The sequence below is a fragment of the Symsagittifera roscoffensis genome, chromosome 1 (genome assembly GCF_963678635.1).
Source record: "Symsagittifera roscoffensis chromosome 1, txSymRosc1.1, whole genome shotgun sequence".
Taxonomy (NCBI): Eukaryota; Metazoa; Xenacoelomorpha; order Acoela; family Convolutidae; genus Symsagittifera; species Symsagittifera roscoffensis.
Genome location: NC_087062.1, coordinates 40,263,893 through 40,285,489, shown reverse-complemented (window position 1 = coordinate 40,285,489; position 21,597 = coordinate 40,263,893). Strand labels below are relative to the sequence as shown.

The 21,597-nt window shown below is 45.1% G+C and overlaps 3 protein-coding genes across 3 annotated transcripts in view; 1 reads left to right on the top strand and 2 right to left on the bottom strand.

Moving 5' to 3' along the window:
• Window positions 1-21,597, bottom strand: part of LOC134844256 (DNA polymerase delta catalytic subunit-like) — a 471,945-nt gene that overhangs the window by 116,733 nt on the left and 333,615 nt on the right. The gene's annotated exons all lie outside the window — the stretch shown is intronic.
• Window positions 1-21,597, bottom strand: part of LOC134844317 (large ribosomal subunit protein eL32-like) — a 386,626-nt gene that overhangs the window by 31,418 nt on the left and 333,611 nt on the right. The window lies entirely within an intron of this gene.
• The window catches only part of LOC134844247 (malate dehydrogenase, cytoplasmic-like), a 37,385-nt gene continuing 34,530 nt past the window's right edge, over window positions 18,743-21,597 (top strand). The window contains exon 1 of the mRNA XM_063860840.1: window positions 18,743-18,769. The gene's annotated coding sequence lies outside the window, so the exon portion shown is untranslated. The remainder of the gene's footprint in view (window positions 18,770-21,597) is intronic.

The window sequence follows — 21,597 nt, the reverse complement described above, 5'->3', positions numbered from 1 at the left end:
TCCTGCTTGTGAATTGAATGAAAGGGGTACTCGCGACAAAAACGATGGGAATGAGGTGGTGGACGATTGCCACCTACCACTGGATCTGGAGTTGACCGAGCGAGTAGAGGTGGACGAAGAAACTCTACCTTATGCCGAGGAAGACTGGGACTACCCGGAACAAATCGAAATTGACAAAGGAATACAGCCTGACTTTCCTCTCACCATGGAAACACGCCAGAGCAAGAGAGGAAAAAACAAGAAGAAATACAATCCGTACGGCGAGGATTTCGTTCTAGACAGGATAGTTGTAAGTGATGTCATGGACTCGCTAGTGGGACTGGACGAAGTGGCGGTGCTCGACGAAATCGACTTGGTGAATGATATGGATCAGGATTGGATCGACGATGGATCAGAACCGGAAGTGGAGTTCGAACCAGAAGCGGAACAGACTCATGAGCAAGAACTAACGAACTTGCGCGTGCTCGAATGGCTCCATGATCTGCCGACAGATCCAAAAGAGACAATCCTGACGATTCAGGACGTCGATAAAGACGGCATCAAATACATCAGTCATGACAATACCGAGTCCAATTGGGTCGCACCAGATGGTCCTCTACGTGTTCCACAATCAAACCTCGATCTCCTAGACTTAGGGCGATCGACGGAGACGTCGATGGATATTTTTGTTCGGGGAGTGGGGGTAAGACTCACCCACACCGAAAATCTGATAATAAAAAAATTGAAATCGGCAAGAGAAACCGGAGAACTAGAGACAGAGGGCGAGAATGCTAAAGAACCACCTTTTGGACGAATTTTTGAATCGTATTTTGATCTACCGAACCATTACTCAAACAATATCGTCATAACGGACAGCGATTTCATACTCACGGAACGCACGTGCGCTATAGCGATAACCGCGGACGTAAGCTTCAAAACAGCACTAGCGGCTGATTTCAAATGAGAGTATAAGAACATCGAATCTTTATGGAAACAGAGGCCTGGTGTGGGAGGGATGATAGCGCTGCCCCCTGTTGCATCACAGATACCAGGGAAACATTTGTGTTTCCTGGTTACCAAGGCCACTGATAGGCAACACGTAGATCCAAAGAGCTTGGTATTGGCCTTGACTCGACTTAGGGATTTTTTGGTTGAGAGAGGAGTGACCTCTCTCTCGTTACCAGTATATGATCCTAACAGGGAAAGCTACATCCGAGAGAGTTGTACGCACTTGTACATGTGATATTTTCAGAAACTGACATAGAGGTTTACTTACATAAAAAATACTATCTGAGCATATGCTAGGAATTGCGTTTGGCGATAAGTGGTTTTTATTAAGTTACTTGATAAGAATTAGTGTCAGGTTTTAGATTAGGTTAGGTTTTAGGTACAATTTTAGGGATTATGTTTTTATGTGATAATATAGATATGTGATGTTTTTGTGTTTATGTGTTATGTTATTGTTATGATATGTTTTATGTTTTGTGTCATAAAAGACCTGGAGTACTCCAGGTCATCAAGGTGACAGCGCTCATTTGTGCTACCCTGACGCAGATACAGGTGGACGATCCACCTTGGTGCTAAATTTTTAAATCAGGAATGAGAAGAGAATTTCAAAGAAGAGTTTTAAAGAGTTGAATGATGTTTAATCCAAAAATGATGGTTTTCAGTCGCGACTTGTTTTTTAGATCTTGATTGATCGGAAATTGTTTATTGAATTGATTGAATCGAACGAACCAGGAAAAAACTACACGACAGCAAGAATCAACACAATAAGAAATGGGTGACACGAACAAACTTATGGAATTCCTCTCAGCGAGTCTAGGAGCGACTCTAGACGAGATATATCAGCGGCTGATTGATTGTGATTTTACACGAGAAGACCCGGGGCTGGCGATGTTTGTGGTCGCGCTCCTCAATGCATTAGGACGAGAGGGTCGAGGGAATCGCCCTACAGAAGTCGTGTTGATGTTGGCCTTCGGTGAGTCCGGGACCGCCGAGAGAGGTCGAAACCGACTGATGAGATGGCGGCGTGGAGAAATGTCTGGCCACGACCTGGCTCGTGAGCCAGGACTAGGTGAACAGAGGGACCACCGGCTAGGTGAGATGCTCTTACCCGTCCAACCTACGCAGCCACTCATCGGAGCGAAGAGACAACGTGATGGGCCAGGCCCGTCACATTCGGTCGACTCTCCAACAGCTGCTCCTCCTCCGAAGAGAGTGAGGGTGAGTGAAATAGAGATCCAGACGTCGGAGACGATCGAGACGATGGAGAAGAAGGAGAGAGATCAGAGCGAGCTGTGTGCCAAACTCAAGGAGTATAGGGCGATAGCTCGAGAAAGATACCAATGCAAGAAGAAAAATGAAAATCTACAGGTGGCCTACAAGGAGGATGAAATTAAGCACCTGAAGGAGCTGTATATGGCAAAGGTGAGCCAAGTGTCCCAGGAAGTTCTGGCGACAATGAAATCCTCGGAGGGATCCAGCGACACACGCCCCAAGACAAGAGTACAGGAGCTGTGTGCATCGAGAGGGCCCGATGCTCCTCAGCAGACACAACAGTCTGCTTCCAGTCAGAGGAACACGATACCAGACCCTTCTGACACCTATCTCGCTCCTCAGTTCCAAGAATCATTCAATCAAGTGGCCAGAGCAACAATGGATGAGATCAACAGAACCACTGGGCGGACATTGGGTAGGATCGTTCCTTCCCAACGTCGTGATCATTCATCTAATAGCTCGGAGCGAGCACCCCGCACGGTAGCGTCCTCGGGGACTGCGCATGGCGGAACCTTCCAAAAGTCCCGCGTGGTAGACATTAGGAAGAATCTGATGACACGTCACCAGTTCACGCAAGTGGCTGCGGAGCATCCTCGAGCCTGCCTGAATGACATGAGCTGGAACCCCGCTACGAGCGACCAGGTAATTCCCCCAGGGAGTCGCCACTTGATCATAGGAGACAGTTTGGTGAGGGATCTGAATGAGATCTTCGTCTATGGTCAGACTACCACTCTGTCCTTTGGAGGAGCCTCAGTGGCTCAGTTCATCAAGATGATGGAATTCCAGAGCGAGGATCACCTGGATACGCTGGTGATAATGCTGGGAACCAACGACGTCTCGAGAGCCCCAGTGACTCCGGAGAGCAAGTGGGAGCCTCTGTTGGTATGCCTCCTGAATGAACTGAAGGAGAAGTACAGGCCCAGGCTTGTGGTGCTGTGCACGATACCACAAAACCCGCTGGTGGGCACCACAGTGGCAGATTTTATGAATGGCAACCTGACACGGTGGAACGAAATGATCCGTAATCTGATGAGAAACAACCCTGGCGAGCTGCGACTTCTGGATCTCGAAAACATGCTGCGCATGATTGATCACATCGCGCTTACCAGAGATGGAATACATTTCAACACCCAACGAGGGAGACACTGGGTGAATGATGTATTTCAGACGCAGTTGAGGGAAGTGGAGCAGGAGTCGAGGGCGACCAGTTCTCTGGCTCGGACCAGCTCGACCGGAGGAAGTAGAATAAGGGCAAGTGTGCCCGAATCCCTCGTCAACCGCCTAGGGCCCTTGGCAATGGAGACGGCTGCAGCCACACCCATCGCTCCGAGCTCAAAGGTAAGAGAGAGGCTAGGGACTGCTCCTCCTCCCAGAACACAACCGCTTGAAAGCCGACTCGGGAGATCAGTGGTTCAGAACAGGAATAACTCCCAGACCGTGTCTAGGAGGAACGATCCGCCCGCCACGGTAAACCCTACTTCAGCAGCAGGACCGTCTACGAGCGCCGTGCCAGCGGAGGGAGTTGAACCAGGCAGCGTACTGCTTTGGAACCGATCAGACCCTAGTCATTGGGGACAGTACAAGACGGACATGTCCACGAAGTTGAACATGAATACCCTGACGTGTCGGGAGGACGCAATGAAAATGATTGGCGGAGAAACTCCCACAGTGTCGCGACTATATCGGATACCGGGCCTGGATTCAGTTCAGTTCTACGACTACGCTCCGACACGCAGACTTGAATGGGTTGCCTCAGAACAATACCTTTGGACCTTTGAATACCCGGTCTCTTACGGACGTCCGACAGAGAGCCCGGGAACTGACGCCACCTGCTCGCAAGGGCAAGTTTCAGGCAGATAACAAGCCCAATAACAAGCATCACAAGATGTACAGGCAGTTTGCTAAACCACCCGGTCAGACCCCTGGCGAGTATTCGAGGGACTACCCCCGAACGACCACGGTGGATGGAGATGACAAGAGATATGGGAAACTGAAGGCCCCAATAGGCGACGGCCTGTTTGCAGCTTATGATCCCTTAGATATGAAAGCTGCCAAGTATCTGATTGTGGCCAGTTCCGATTATCTCTATACGCCCCGTTCTCTCTTTTGACCCGACGTGATTTTCTTGACGGCGCCTAAATTGGACTGGGGACAGGCAATAGGCATGATGGTAAGTGTACGAAGGGTGGTCAGCATGGAGCCGCAGGTGATAGTGGTTGCAGGCTCAAATGATCATCTGCAAAGCAGGGGCTTGTTGACACGTCTGACGGATGGGTCGATCTCGAGCAACGAGGTCATAGGGGAGGCGATAATGACATTGCTCTCGGCGATGGCTGAGGTAGAAACCGCAGCAAAACAACGTTTCACCCAAAATGTAGTGAAGGTGGTCTTTGTGTTGTCACCAGGGTACGCTGCATTGCCAGAACCCCTTCAGTTTGTGTACACGATGGTCACAACGATAGCAGAGGGACGGTTCAACGTGATAATTCCTGCCCCGAAAAGAGTGGTAGACCCAGACAATTACTACCCGTCCCGATCTGAGCTTCCCGCCATTTGGGCTGACATTTCCAATACCATACAGGGACTCATAGATTGTAGCACAACTCGGTTGGTGCTGGATGAGTTTTTGGGGTTGGACCTGTCCAACTTTGCCAGATTGCTGAAGTTAAGACCAGGGGTAGATGACAATCATCTGTTAGTACAACAGGTGGCTGATGATCTCTGGTTCAGACAGATGGATCATGCCGAGAATGAGCAGGGCAGGACAGTCAGGAAGAACATGACGTCAGCGGAAGAAGATCTCATGGCAATGGCTTTGCGCACGAAGCCGCACAACAACGTATGGTTGTACTTGTCACCAAGGCTGAGCACCTTGGGCGAGGACGCATTCGAGCATGCGCCGGCTGTGATAAAAGAGATACACGTGTATCTGAAGAACTTGTTTGATGCCCGGGAGTTAGCTGGGGGCATGATGTTGAAATTGATGCAGGACGTAAACACGATGTCACTGGACAAGTTCCAAGCTGACGTGCTAGCCACGAGGGCACACTATGAACGATCGGATGCCATCGTGGGTGGAATGGGAGTGGGATGGACGCCATCCTTCCTGTCGACGTGCTATCCGAGGGCATCTCGGAACCTGATCGCGAGTTTTGTCAAGGACATCGTGAAGTTTTCGATTGGCCTGATATTAGCCCTATACGTGACATTTGGTCATGAAAATTTCGTGAAGGGACCGGCGAACCTCTTCACCCAAGCGTTGGCAGATTTGAGATTGGATGGACTCCTGACTCTGATTGCCATGACCTACGGTCGACTGGGTGATTTGCTTGTGCTGTTGCGTTACCCTGAACAACTCCAGGGAACAAGTCGTGAGTTCAACGCGCAGTTGGAAACCGCCTCGCTCAGGAAGATGAAAGACTGGAGGACTCTCCTGCTCCAATATCTCTTGCAACAGAATAGAAGCGTCACGGGAGAAGATAAGGTGGCGACGGATGCGGGTGAGTGTAAGCAGTATTGTGGCATACCCTTGCTGACAGATTTGGCTGTCATGATGCGGATCGATCCGTTGGCTCTGATTCACGGACTGCGGGAATTCGTCACGGTGGTGTATGGACCGCTGATGTCTTTCGCGTTCCCGGACGTGCAAGTCAAGGCATACAGGAATTCTGTGTTGTATGTCAACCTGGTCTCAGTCGTGGACTGTTCCGAGCTGAATTGGTTAGAGTAGAGGGAGCTGAGAGGGCTGGCCAGCGACGATAGGCTGTTCGGAAGAATAGCGGAGCCAGGTTGGGTGTTGATGGATTTCAACAACCACTTCAAGTACCGAATGGGCTGTGAGGACCTTTCCCACATCCAGTTTAACCCGAAGCTTTGGAATTTGAGACCAGTAGTGAAGGATACAGGAGCGGCTATGAGAGTCCCACTCTTGCCAGAAGCCTACGCACACGCGAACGAGAACCAGCAAGCGTGGCTTTCTGGGTCCAGGCCGCTGCCGGACCAATGCCCTCGATATCCACCGATAAGGAGGATGTTGTTGGGAGTCACATCTCCCGTCATTGCCCCTCGCATCGGAGCCGCTCGTGATGCAGAGAAGAGAATCCTGAAGTGGAGCGAAGGGATGGAGCCGCGCTTCATCAGCTGGAATGTTGCAGCCGCGCACACGTTTGACTTCTCATTTCCTGATGCTTGGAGTAGGAAAAAGATCAAGGCACTACCTTCCAGGAGACCAGAGGTCTCGGCTGAAATGTGGAACGAAGTGTATGCTCCCACAGATGACTTATCAAGACTGAAGTGGTCAGGAGAAGTGAAAGTAGTGATGCTGGAAGTGGCAAAGGAGAGCAGAGGAGGCTCATACATAACAATAGAGGACCTGGCACCACATGGTGAGGAGTCTGTAGAATTTCTGGTGAGCGATGAATTGTTTTATCACGCAGGAGACATGACCGTACCGGCTCGGCCGGACTCGGGCATAGACTCACGACAAGGCCCTTCAGGATCCAAGCCGCAACCTGATGCAGATGACGATGAATTGATGGATCAGGACGATAACGATAATGACATCGAGGGAAAGACGGGAAAACCGGGTGAGACGGATCTAGGAGCGTTGGAGAGAGACTTGCTAGAATACCGGTTCAGTGAAGACGACGATGGGGAAGTCGATGGGAGTCTATTGCTGATGACGCCATCGTCTTTCATGTCCCCTGCAAAGGAGGCGTCGGCCGACTTATCCCCGATGGACCCAATAAGCCAGGCGAGAGAATGCCGAGACAGGGATCCATAAAGATTGCTCCATGAGTCACCGAGGAGGAGAAAAATCGAAAAATCAATGAGGGTATCCTTCCTGAGTACGCTACCGGAAGAGGAATGGGAGAGGTATCAAAGTGAGTTAGAAGGCAAGACAGGGGCAAGCTGGAGCCGAGTGAATTTCATGGAAAGGTCATGGGACGTGATACGACGATATGGGACGCAGTCCATAACGAAGGTGAGATTGAACCAACCCATCATGCGTGAGGTCCAGGAGAAAATAGTGAACTCCATGGAGTCGGATGTTCTGACCGAGTCAGTTACAGAAGACAGTGCCGATGATCAGCAGGTCACAAAGAAATTACACGTTAGACGAGCCAGAAAGGGGCTGAAGCGACTAAAAGGGAAGACAGGAAGTCGAGCCGTGAACCCGAGAGTGGTGAAGTCGAAAGCCAGCGCAGTGGTGGCCTCTCTGACGAGCGCAGGTCGTTCAGGCGAGAGCGGGCAAGGAGATGGTGCGACGCTGACCGGGGGAGAAAAAGAAAACCTGATACCCCCTATGCTCTTGGCAGGTCTGACCACGAGAGCCATGAAATCAAAGAAGACAGCGCGAACCCTGGCAGACACTAAGATAGAGATGGAGATCATCAGTCAATGTGGATCTGGAGGACTTGAAGATTACAGGCCCTCGCGAACCAACATGGCCAAGTTGAAACTGGAAGGACAACTCGACGTGGTCGAGTACAGTCGAGTCACTGTGCCGGAATCAGTCCACATGGGAGATCCAGCAGGGGGTTATGTGGAGATGTTGAAAGCGAGGAACTCCGCGAGAGGGCACCTGATGGCTTGGAGCGAGAAGCGAGCCCTGCAGGAATATCTGAAAGAGCTTACGGAGAATTCAAACTTAAATCGGAAAGAATTCGGCACGGTAATGTCCTCTGAAGCGAACGAAATCGGATTGGAAAAACTACTAGAAATTTCTTGGAGGGCGGCCCTCCAGAGATACTTCGACGAGACGATGCATGCACCTGCGACGGTGGCAGCTTACCTGGATCATCCTTGCACGAGAACTGATCTGCAAGTACGGTTGGCTTGGTGCTTGATGGGCATCAAGAAGGCGAAATATGAAGCCAGTAATGATTCGAAATCACGGGAACAGGAGCTGGAGTTGATGGAAGCTCTGCGAGCGTTGATTTCAAAAGACGATTCTGCGATAGCATGGGCTAAGTGTAAGGATGCCCTTTGCTTTGTCAGGTTCGTGGTGGATCGTATCCCCACTCCTGTTTTGGGATAATGTATAAAGATCATTCGGCAAAAGGGAGTTGATTGCGAAAGAAACTTCCTTAGGGCACTCCTGGAACTATATCAGGATATGCCGTTGACTGTACCAAATGAGGAGTCGAATGACATGGAGAGCTATCGCAAGTTGGAAGAAGTGAGAAGATATTCCAACAAAGAATTGAAAGTGAGCCGGGAGTTGATTGAAGCAGTCAAGGGACAAAAAGACTTTGCAACACTAGGGAAACTGAAGTCGTTCCAATATGTGTCTGGCATACCGGGGATGGCGTATAATCCCTTCGTGAATGAAGAAGCCAGGGAAGCGTACTTCGACTATGAGCAAGTCATAGTACTCAATTTCTGGGTTGAACGGATTAAAGAAACTGGAATGCTGATGGTGGAACAACCCAAGCTGGGAATTATCTTGGAAGAACGGGTGGTCGAACCCTCGGTTCCCGAGCTAAAGGGGCAAGTGAGTTTTGATTGTGGTTCTTGGGACGGTCCCTTGAAAACCAGTCTAGTAACGATGTGGGAACTCATGATGCCTTCTTGGTGTCCTCATCCTAACGCCGGTTTAATCTGGGACATGACGGCGGATATCACGTTAGACCTTGATGATGCCGCGAGTCTACATGATCTGGCCATGATACACCATCTGCTGGCCATGAGGTTGACGAAGCGGAAGAGCAACCCATCCACGGAGCTGTCCGAGGAAGGTCCATCGGGCAATTGGTTGAAGCAAGGCACATGCTTGGCTCAACATAGTGGGATGGAAGGACATGTTTGTAACTTGGGGCACTGCCTGATTACGCTGAGCGAGCAGCATCGAGAACTGGCACGATTGTACGGAAGATTGAGCATGTCGGATAAGAGTGGCATGGAGTTGGTCGCGGACTGTCATGGGGTGACGGATGTAAACTTGACCACAGCCTTGGGATTTTGTAGCATGACGAGTTCGATAGAATCGCTTGAGCGCCTGGAGCGTGCCCATGAGCTAGTGACGTCCCTCAGTGTGGAAGTGTTCCCTGGAGCATTGCAGACAGAGCAGAAGATCGGAGGCTGGCGAGAAGCTCTGGAGAACGAAATGAATCTGAAAGATAGTGAAGCCTATCATAAACCTACTGGTTCAAAATATCTGGTGGGTTCAAGCTCCGCACCATATTGCAGTAGTAGGTATCCTACACACATGGTGGTGATGGATGCGAGGACACAGCAGGTGTTGATTGACCAACTTTTCTCTGTGCCAAAGTGCGTGAGGTTGGCCAGAATGTCGGAGAGGTCATATGATTTGTTGGCGAAGATCTTTCGGGCAGTCCCGATGAGATCTGAAGGCGAGTTGTAAGACGTAGTGGGTGAAGATTTCCTGAGATTGAACGAAGGTAATGTGAGTGAATTCCAGAAGCAGAAAGCGAGTGGAGCGTTACCCACTGAATTCCCCACCATAGAAGAGAAAGACCATTTACACAAAATTCTGATGGAGGTGGAACCGTTGCTGGGAGCCTCAGGGTATCGAACCCGAAGGAACATAGTGAGAACCCATGGGGAGTATCCTTGCCACTGCTTGGCGCAGACGTTGTGGTACCCCAAACGCGGGAATCTGATGCTAGTATGGGACGTGGAGGAGTTATACTCTACGGGGTTGCCCGATCAGAATCAACAGGTGTCAATCGTGGTGGTTAGTGCCATGCTGGCAGTGAGATGGTTGGAGGCTAACGCGGACACAAGTGAACAGGAGACGGTCGTGCCGACTCCTGAGCAGCTGAGCAACGTGAAGATGAGTCATGAATTGGATCTTTTCAGAACCACCTGCAAGGTTCTGAGAATACCCAAAGCCATTGAAAGAATGTGGTCAAGGCAAAGATTGATGCCTTGGTTCCGTGCAGTGATGACATCATGGATGTATGAACGCGCGAAGCGTCACATGTCGAGGAACACGGAAGCCTATCAATCTTTCCAGCTAGATATAGGACCGGGAGCCTATAAGAGAGCATTCCTGACGCACAGAAACGCGGTCACCACGGCGGTGAAGCGAGTAGCTGGAGCGCCTTGTGTAACTGAAGATGAGAAGAAAGAGGTCTTAAGAGCTGACCTAGAACGAAATGTGAGCCGATGTCTTCACAACAGCTTTTGCAGGAACCGGGAGCAAAAGGTGAATGTGGATTTCCTACCTTGTTGCAAACCGAGGCTGTTGGAACAGGAGAGTTGGGACACGGCCCGCAACTCCATGGACATGCTGGAGAAAGTCCTAGAAGACAGCGAAGCTGAAGATCAGGATGGAGAAGCGATGGAATGAAGATTATGAACGAAGAGAACAAGTGAAGACGTGAGCAAGAAAAGAAGAGAAGGAGAAAAAACTTGATTGTCTTTGTGTGTTAAAACTTGAACCAATCAACCAAGTTTTGATTATTGAACTTGTTGAACTTTTTGTTTTGAGTTAGTTTGGTCAAACCAAACTTTGAAAATTGTAACAATTGTTAAAATTGTTGAAAGAGAATTTTAGTTATACTACTTATGTATATATAGAAAATAGGTGAGTATATTTACCTATTTAAACATGACTGAAGTTTTTAACCCGTGTAAGACACAATTTCACTCTGTGGCGACATGGTAAGTTTGAGTAAACTCGCTCGAGAAGGGTGAGTAACTCAATAACTTTCCTAGCCACAGAGTTTCTTAATTTTAATATTAAAAGGACCGCAGAAATAACTGATTATACTTGGTGAGTGATGTTAAGTTAATTTTAACGGGTGCGTGGCCGTGCCACGTCCCATTTTTTAATCTTAAAGAGCAAAAAGAAGTTTTATGGCAAGACGACGGAAGTAGTCAGAAAAGAAATTTTATCTAGGACACTCCTCATGGTGCAAATTTTGTGAAAATGTTGAAAGGCAGTGAAATGTAGTATGATGCCACTTGTGAACACGTAGTGAGTTGAGGTGGAGTAGATAAATTTCATTTTCTTATGCGATTTGTAAGATTGATTACAGAGAACTGGAACAGCGCTTGACGATAACCCGGTGTTATGCGATCAATAGGGACATTGATGGGGACTTGTCCGGGGAGTATGTGCCATTCTGCCAGATGGCACAGCGCAACCTTCCGGCGACACGAAAAAAACACGAATAAAGGCCTTAGGAACGAAAAAGTATTGCGAAGGAGGGTAGGAATATTCTAGAATTTTTATTTTTAAAATTTCGATTGAAGAGTGAATATTTCTGAGAAATAGAAAAAAAGACAACCATTTTGACGAAAAAGGACGAAAAAACAGATCAACGACAAATATTGTGGAAAACGGTCGCACAAGAGACGAAAAACACGAAGCCTCTTATCGTGGCAACAACACACGATAAGACTCTTAGCAGTGGAATTTGGTGGAGAAGGAAGCTTCAGTGGGGAAGGAATATTCCACGGAACCCTCCCGTGCCAAAAATTGGGAGAGATAAGAACTTTATCTCAGGAAGATTACGGGAGCGGAGGCTTGGTCCCCCAGAGACTGTTTTACGTGAAGGGACTATATAAAACTAACTTTGTAGCTACTTGGATGTCGTAGAAGTCTGAATTAACACCGGTATTATTTGATGTTTTAGAATATGAGTAGCTAAAAGAGGAAAGGGTCAATCCATCTCCATTGGATTTAATATAGAACTGTCACACAAAAACATGTTAAAATAGGTTGTTCGATCCGTGTTTTTAATGGCAATCACGTAGTCTGAGGATCCGAGACTCAGCTATGTGGTTGTGTTCGCATGTAAACGAAAGCTGATCAAAAGTCGTTTGACTGATGGCCTAAAAATAGTATCTTTTTACTTAGCCCTAAACAGACCAGAAAATCAACTGGCAAGGTCGAGACGGTGAAAAACGAGTAGGATTAAGGTAGATGACGCCTGCCATTCGTTAATAGGTACTTTTTCTACGCTCCGTCGATGTGTAGTATTTGGGCGAATGTTACACTTCCAAGTTGTAGGGAATGTGCAGCTACAATCGTTACGGGACCTGTTTTACCAATAAAAAAGTTTGAAGACGAGAAAAAAACCTTTCTATTAGCGAAGAAGGCGCTTCTTCAGTGAGCTCGAAACAGTTGGAAAGGTCCAGAGTTGTGCTCCAGAAGTGTATTTTTACTAAATCTTAGCTTCCTGGAATACTCAAATTTTGGTTTAGTATTATTCAAATTCCTTTTCAGGATACGAGGAGTTAGGAGAAAAGTCAATCCACTTACGATGGATCGGGTGAGTTTTCTCTACACAACAAAAGCAATTAAATAATGTAAAATCGTAGTAGTACTGTTGTTATGAGTGAGCCTTGAGATTACCATTTTCATGGTTCGGCCAAAAGCATGGTTTTTCCGATAGTTTTTAAGCCTTAACAGGTTCATTGACACAATTTCGCAAAAAAAAACACGTTGAAGTGGCTCTGGTATAGACGGATAAAAGCACGTGAACACTATCTTGATGCAAGCCAATCGTTATTGTTACAAACACTTACCTCATTTTGAAGAAATTTTTGCTTAAAAGTAAATTTCGAACGTTTTCGCAACTATGTGCATTGTCAGGATTTTTACAAAAAACTAATCTAAATGACGATAAAACATCAATTTACAAAAGTTATTTACAATAAATCACATACAATTTGGTTCTAAATCATCATGATAAAAAATTAGCCAATCACAGTTGACCTCTAATTTACTATTAAGACTAAAATACTTTTAACCTTTAAAATTAATTAAATATTTTTGATTGATTTGTCTGGAAATTTCTGAGTCATAATTTCGGTTTAGACATGCACGTTTTAAATAAAAAACCAAAAACATTTTGGGACTAAAATTTCAGTGTTAACTCCGTGCTCCTAAACTCATCGCGCGTGTTCAAGCCCGGTTTCTCTTTCCTGATATGTATGGCCTCTAGTGTTAGCAATTTTGTTTGGTTGTTTGACCTATCTATAGTTTCCCAACTAAGATCTGCGCTATTTCCCTCAAGTTGGCATTGCTGAAGGTGGAGGCCAACCGGTGAGTCTGCTTTCTTATGTTCCTTAATTCTAGTGGTCAAATGTCGAACAGTTTGTCCGACATAGGTGGAAGTGCATCCACTACATGACAGTTTATAAACCACTCTTGACTTGAGTTCAATAAAAAATGCAGGCTTCAGTGATGGTAAACATGATTTTAGTTTTCTTGTGGTGAAAACCACTTGAACGTTAGTTAATTTTCGTAACCTGTTAGCATAATATTGGCTCTGGTTACCTCTATATTGCACCATCAGCATTGAGGGCTTCCCATCTTTTGGTGATTGAACTGACAAACACCTCTCACTATCCAGGGGCTTGCCCTTACCCTCGATGATCTTGCACAAGGCGTCTGAAGCCACCTTTGCGGACCAAATTTCAGGGTACTGATTTGTCAGCCATTGCGCCCTATTAGTTTCCATAGCCTTATCAAATTGCTCCCAGCTAGATGTACTCCTAAAAATCCCGTATACAGTGCCTTGGATAACACTACGCTTATACTGAGCTCAATTTTCAGTATCACTTCACTAGTGGTTGCATCTTTTTTCACAAACTGAGCAGATTGCAACAAGGATTCCAGCTTTGATTCATACGTTTGTTTCCTCATTAGGCAAAAAGCAACCCCCTTATCAAAAGGCACAGCCAGCAACCCATTATCTTTGAGATATTTCCTCGTTTTTTTAAAGGCTTTGTCTCTTGGGGTTTGCCTTACGTTTTTTGCATATGCCTTTGCCGCGGCTTCTATTTCACATAACGTTTTACCAGATGTTTTTTGATTTTTAATTGTGAGAGGAAAATGTCAATATCCGCCAAAAAATGTGTTTCGTTAAATTTGTCTCTAATGGGATGCTTCGGGCCCATTGATAGCACTTCATATACCCATTCAGGCAGTTCAATGTAATCAAGTACCTTAACTGATCGCTCATTTCTCCCCCCAAGAGGTTTATCTTGTCTCTCGGACAGTTTTTCTAACTTTTTTCTTTGGTTTCTGATGTTGTCTTTAAGCTTGCCTCATCTTGACGCCTCACGAAGCGGAAAATGGATGCCCACCACTGTTCGTCAATTTCTTTTTGCACCAGTGATCTTGCTTTCATTAGCATCTCCTCGTACTTTTTCCTATCCTCATTTGCCCAAGAGGTTTCAGTCCTTAGTAGTTTTAATTGAAAATGATGCACAGCTTGGCCCTAAACTTCAAAAAGTCCGGTATTAGATCGTTTTTCAAACATTTTCTCAAAAACTTCAGTCTATGTACAGATACTTGAACTTTTTAAAAGAATTTTAAATAGTCTAACACAATTTTCCAAGTTAGTTTTCTTTTTAAAACAGCAGGCAAAAGTACTGTGGTCATTGTATTGCAGGATATGAGTAATGAAACTCACTAGGCACGAAGCAAAACAAATCAAACTCTTCTCACCCCTGTCTTTGAAGCGCAGACACTTCCTCTGCCTTCAGCTTCTGCTCACGTCTTGCTTTCGCCTTCCTCCTTGTCTTGTGATGGTCTCTGTTGTTTGCCCCTAATTTTGCCAATCAGCTCTGACAGAATTTTTTTGTGTGCCACTACCAATCGCAGAGATTTCAGCTCCAATTCAGCACTCTGGTGCAGCTTTAAATATTCCTTAAGCTGCTCCGGGTCGTTTTACTTGCTCTTGGAGAGTAGCCATTTTGTAGCTGGAATAATGAGCACTCCTGAGCCGAGAAGCTGACTAAACAAGTCGGGCGTTCCTTCCCATCTGCAATAAACGATCGCCAATATCTGCTGCTTCTTCGACTTCAAATAGTTTGTCAGCTCCTCGACACCGGCTGGGCGATAGTTGTTTGTTCTATGGCTGCTAATGGTGTTGTTCACCACGTCGTGCCACACAGCCACTTTTTTCTCATTCAGTGGACTGTCTTCCAGTAATCGTCCGAGGTTCTTTCTTTGGTTCAGCAAGTTAAGGGATATTAAGGGATAGGCCAGGAATTGCTGTAACAAAGCTCTCGTATTGCTTTTTCTCGCATGTGTTAAGGGCGTTGATGCTGTGGAACAGGGAGCTAGCTGCTACAATATGAAACATTTCGGTAACTCAAAAAAAAATCGGCCATATTTTACGTACGATTAAAAAAACACTATAAAAATTCCCTATACATTGGTGAAAATCATTAAAAAATTTTATACTGGCCCTTTAATGGGACAAAGTTGGAATTTTAAGCTCTTCGCTTTTTGGTTTATCACGAATTTACAAGTAAAATTGAAGAAATTTTTGCTAAAAAGTAAATTTCGAACGTTTTCGCAACTATGTGCATCGTCAGGATTTTTACAATAAAATAATCTAAATGACGATAAATTACCTCATTTTCGTCCTTATATATTTTCCTCTAATTTCAGGTACTTTTGATCTTTTTATCACCAAAAATTTCCGTGCAGTGAAAATTGGCGGAACTGGCAGTTTTTACATTTCCTTGAGCGGTATAGGAAGAAAAATAGATGAAAATTTTAAAGAAATCAAAAAAAAATTATTTTACCAGGAAAAACCCAAAAACTGTTTAAAAAATCATATAGTGTTAGAAACTCTCAACAAGATCATTGAGGGAAGGAAACATTTAGAGGTGAAGGCATCAGAACCGAGAAATGACAAATGATTGAAAGACTCACACCCTTCTAACAATGCAATATCGAGGATAGTGTTTGAAACTCTTAACAAGATCATTGAGGGACAGAAACATTTAGAGGTGAAGGCATCAGAATCGAGAAATGACAAATGGTTGAAAGACTCAACCCGCTTCTTACAATACAATATCGAGGCAATCCAACTCAACTCTTAGCTGCAAAGGTTCGGCTAAATACTGGGGCACAAATAGTTTCAAACAACAAGAAAATTGAAAACATGCTTGCCATCCCTCAAAACTTCCTTTGCTCGTGAACTGAGATCCAAAGTGGTGTACAAGCTTACATGTAGTTATGAGTGTAGCAAAAAAAACACGTTGACGTGGCTCTGGTATAAACGGATAACAGCACGTGAACTTTTTCTTGATGCAAGCCAATCGTTAATGTTACAAAAACTTACCTCATTTTCGCCCTTATATACTTCCTCTATTTTCATGTATTTTTTATCTTTTTAAGACAACTGAGAAAAAGTCTGAAAAACGATCGAATACCGGAATTTTTGAAGTTTAGGTTCCCCGAGAACGGGGTTTTTTCGGATCAAGCTGTGCATAATTTTCAATTGAAATTACTAAGGACTGAAGTTTCTGGGGCAAACGAGGATAAAAAAAGTCACGTAGAGATGCTAATGAAAGCAAGATCAGTGATGAAAGAAGAAATTGACGATCAGTGGTGGGCACCCATTTTCCACTTCGAGAGGCGTCAAGTTGAAGCAAGCTTAAAGACAACATCAGAAAACCACAGAAAAAAATTAGAAAAACTGTCCGAGAGACAAAATAAACCTCTTGGGGAATGAAACACACTTTTTCGCGGATATCGACATTTTCTTCTCACAATTGAAAAATAAAAAAACATCTGGTTAAACGTTATGTGAAATAGAAGCCGCGGCAAAGGCTTATGCAAAAAACGTAAGGCAAAAGCCGTTGAAAAAACGAGGAAATATCTCAAAAATAATGGGTTGCTGGCTGTGCCTTTTGATAAGGGGGTTGGCTTTTGCATAATGAGGAAACAAAAGTTTGAATCAAAGCTGGAATCCTTGTTGCAATTTGCTCAGTTTGTGAGAAAAGATATAACCACTGATGATGTTATACTGAAAATTGAGAAGGAACTTAACAAAGAATTGCTAGCCATGAACAAAAGAGACGAGATAAGTGATCAATTATATTCTAAGATGAGTTCAACAGAGGGCAACCCGCCCGTTTGTACGGTTTAGCTAAGGTACACAAAGCTGAGACACACCTATGACCAGTACTATCACTTCCAGGCAGCTCGTATGAGAATCTTTACCAAATACTTGCAAAGTTTTTTGACAACATCGATGGAGCCAATATAGAAACCAATACTAAAAAGAACAGAGAAACAAATGAAAACACCGCTCTAGATCCGGATGAAACCATAATATCTCTTGATGAGAAAAGTTTGTACACGAACGTTCCCCTGAAGGAGGCAATTGAAATTGCTTTACAGAAGCTGTACAGCCGGGAGTCTCCTCCTGAAATTCAAAGAACAAACATGAAAATGATTTTGAAAATGGCGGTCATCAAGTATATTTCAAGTGTAATGTTTCATGGTATGTACAAGTTGATGGTTTAGCAATGGGCGCGTTCCTCGCTGTAACGAGTTTGCTCTAAGACAAAAAATACCGGTGGGAACGGAGATACAGCAAATTAATGACAAAAACGGCTTGTGCCCATGTTGCAGCAGGAAAGTCACATATAGATCAAAGGGGGTTGAATGCGAGAGTTGCCGAAACGGGTATCATCTAAAATGCAGAAAAAGATCCGATGACGTATTTGCATCAATAACCGAGATAGTCTGGGTGATAGGCTGCCGAGCTAAGAACAAGGAGAAGGATACTCCCCAGGTGAAATTGTTCCTCAGGTATTTGGATGACATTGTTAGAACAGTCAGAGGGGAAACGAGTTGTCTTCTCGATGCCGCCAATTCTCTTCATCCAAATATGCAGTGCACTCTAGAGAAAACTAATTAGGAGGGGAATTCGCCGCTCCTGGATTTGAACATAAATGTATCGCAGGGTAGGCGTGTGACTTGCAGTTGGTATCAAAAACCAACAGATACAGAGACTATACTGAACTATAGAAGCTGCGCCCCAACTCAGTATAAGCGTAGTGTTATCCAAGGCACTGTACACAGGATTTTTAGGAGTACATCTAACTGGGAGCACTTTGATAAGGCTATGGAAACTAATCGGGCGCAATGGCTGACAAATCAGTACCCTGAAAATTGGTCCACAAAGGTGGCTTCAGATGCCTTGTGCAAGATCATCGAGGGTAAGGGCAAGCCCCTGGATAGTGAGAGGTGTTTGTCAGTTCAATCACCAAAGGATGGGAAGCCCCCAATGCTCATGGTGCAAAATAGAGGTAACCAGAGCCAATACTTTGCTAACAGGCTACGAAAATTAACTAACGTTCAAGTGGTTTTCACCACAAGAAAACTAAAACCATGTTTACCATCACTGAAGCCAGCATTTTCTAATGACCTCAAGTCAACAGTGGTTTATAAACTGTCATGTAGTGGATGCACTTCCACCTATGTCGGACAAACTGTTCGACATTTGACCACTAGAATTGAGGAACATAAGAAAGCAGACTCACCGGTAGGCCTCCACCTTTAGCAATGCCAATTTGAGGGAAATAGCGCAGATTTTAGTTGCGAAACAAAGATATCAGGAAAGAGAAACCGGGCTCGAACACGCGCAATGAGTTTAGGAGCAGGGAGTTAACACTGAAATTTTAGTCCCTAAATGTTTTTGGTATTTCATTTAAAACGTACAGTTCTTAATCAAAATAAGCACAACAGCCTAATTGTTGTGATAAACTTATTAAATAGATTTCAGATGGCACGATGAGCCGTCCTGTAAAGTAATATGACATCTACATGGCTACACGAGGAAGAGTCGGATCCTCACAACAACCAAACAAAACGTGTTTATGCGGCAAATTCAATCCAACAGATGAGAATTCTGGCCTGATGATTGCTTGTGATGGCTGCAATACTTGGTTCCACGGAATGCGTGTCAACATTACGGTTGACGAAGCCAGCGCACTGGAATCCTACCTATGCGATGAGTGCAAGTCTGCAGGCGTACAAGTTCGGAAACGCATCACCTGTTCACAACATGTATGACTCTCCCAAGCGGGTATTCTGCGGACTCAAAAAACTAAAAACATGAAATGCAGTGGCTCGGGCACTAATAATTTTCAAAACATTACCACCCCATCAATTGAACCAGTGTGCTTAGATGAAAAGCTAAGTTTTTTTTATTGACAATATACAGTGCTTGAAACGGGTTCCAAAAGCTTCAAGAAACAATTTAGCACGTGCTCTCATTGATGTATTGAATAAAGTAATAGCTGCTCCCAGTGAGCTCGCTAATTGGGGCTCACTTTTTGTTTTAGCCAGAAATTGCATGAATTTAACATCAGGGGAGCTATACGATTGGCCGCCTCTGACGAAAAGATGGCTGAATGTAGCGACCGAGTTATACAAGAGCTCAAGGAAAAACATCCGCCTAGGAAAGCCAAGCGGTCTAAGCAACTAAACAGTGAGATAACGCCAGTTAACTGTAGTGCGCGCGAGATCAAAGAAGCTAATCTTTCTTTCCCTTCTGGTTCCGCAGGCGGGCCAGACCGTATAAGTCCGCAAGTTCTGAAGGACCTAGTTAACGTCAAAAAGGAGGTAGGAACTTACCTACTCAGTAGCCTTACCGCCTTCACCAACGTCGTAGTGAGTGGTCATGTCCCTGAGAAGGTTCGTCCATTCTTTTTTGGTGCCTCGCTTTTCGCTTTAGGTAAAAAAGACGGCGGTGTGCGTCCTATCGCAGCAGGAAACGTGTTTCTGAGACTTGCGTCCAAGTATGAAGGTCGCCGATTCTACAGTGATCGGAAAAGCTCCTTTGGCTCGCTCCGGTTTGGTTTTGGCACGCCAAAAGCGCTGAGGGCGCCGTCCACGCTACGCGGAGTTTTATAGACGCCATCAAGTTTTCCGTCAATAAAATTCTCCTCAAAATTAATTTCAAGATCACTTAGAGACAAGTTCCTAGAAACGATACGTGAGAAATGTCCTGATCTCGATTCCTACTCGGATAGCGCATATAGTACTAAATGCAATCTTTTATACGGACAAGCAATCATATCTTCAGACGAAGGAGTTCAGCAAGGGGATCCCGAAGGTCCGCCCATTTTTTTGCGACAGCGTCAATAATATGAAGTCAGAATTAAACTTCTGGTTCCTTGAAGACGGTAATCTAGGCGGAAACTACGGTACCGTGTTGAAAGGTTTCGCTACGATCATCACGGAAGCTGCAGCTATTGGATTGGAAGTCCGTCTTGACGAAAGTGAGCTATTTTTCTTCGGTGACACTTCGGAAGAACAGAAATTCGTTATAAAAGACGAGTTTCAGTTACTTTCATCTGCTATTGAGACGATACTGTTTTTCAAGTCTTGGTCTGATCCTATCAATGAATCCATATTCGACATGCTAGTTACTGAATCTGATGACACTAACAAGTTACGTATCATCTCAGCAGAAGGCAAAGTTCAGGCTGGTTGGAATAACGCGCTTCCTTGTCGTTCGCTTGGTCTCATGTTGACGGATGTACATCTAAAAATTTCCATAGCTTTGCGGTTGGGTCTGCCGATATGTGAACCGCATACTTGTAAATGCGGTCAGCCAGTTGACAAGTTCGGTACCCAAGATTTGTCGTGTAGAAGAAGTGCGGGCCGGATTCAGAGTCATGCTATGATAAACGATGTAACTAAACGTGCTTTAGGTTCGGCGAACATCCCGTCAGTCTTAGAACCCCCAGGGCTTGCTACGTCAGACAACAAGAAGCCAGTTGGACTGACTTGGATTCCATGGGAAAGAAGTGTGACATTCGACCAGAATGTACGAAAATGCAGTTTCGCATTCGAATTTTTATCGACCAGAAAAAGAACATCTGACCTGGAAGATTGATTTTTTTAACGGATTAGCATCGTTATTTGAACAATTAGACGAATCGTGACGGGTTGGTTTTTTTTGGCCTGAAATGCTATTTTTTGAAATTTCGATTTGGACGTGAACGACACGTAACCTTTTTATATTTCGCACACACTGAAACGGCGAAACAGAACAACAATAGTAGCAGTGAAAACAACTACGAGAAAACGACCACAGATTAAAACTGTGATTGGAATTTGTCAGGAACCATTCCGAGTTGTAGCGATTGTGCCGCTACAATCGTTACAACGTAGAACCCGAGAACAAGGAAGGGTGTTGGGACGGCGTGTCCAGCCTTCCTGAAAGAAATAAGGACGTTATTTCGCCGGATTCCAGAATCCGGAGGGGTCTCGGGCCCAAGACTCAAACTGTTATATATTAATTTTTAGCTTCCTGGTCAGGTCTTGAGTTGAATTTAATTAAAAATCATCATCTCCATCGAAGATGGATTTACCCTATCCCTCATTCCTAGCTTCTCATTCTCTGAAATTGAATCGGGACGTGAACTAAATGTCATTAACATTTAAATGTTATTTAAATTAAATAAAGGTTAATTAAATGACCAGCAACAAGAAGGGGCTCAAGGACAACAACAATCGACTGTTGGGTATCCTTGAAAGTTTTCTATCCTTTTGGTACAAAAAGTAAGATATTACTCCGTGGTGGGCTCGACAGT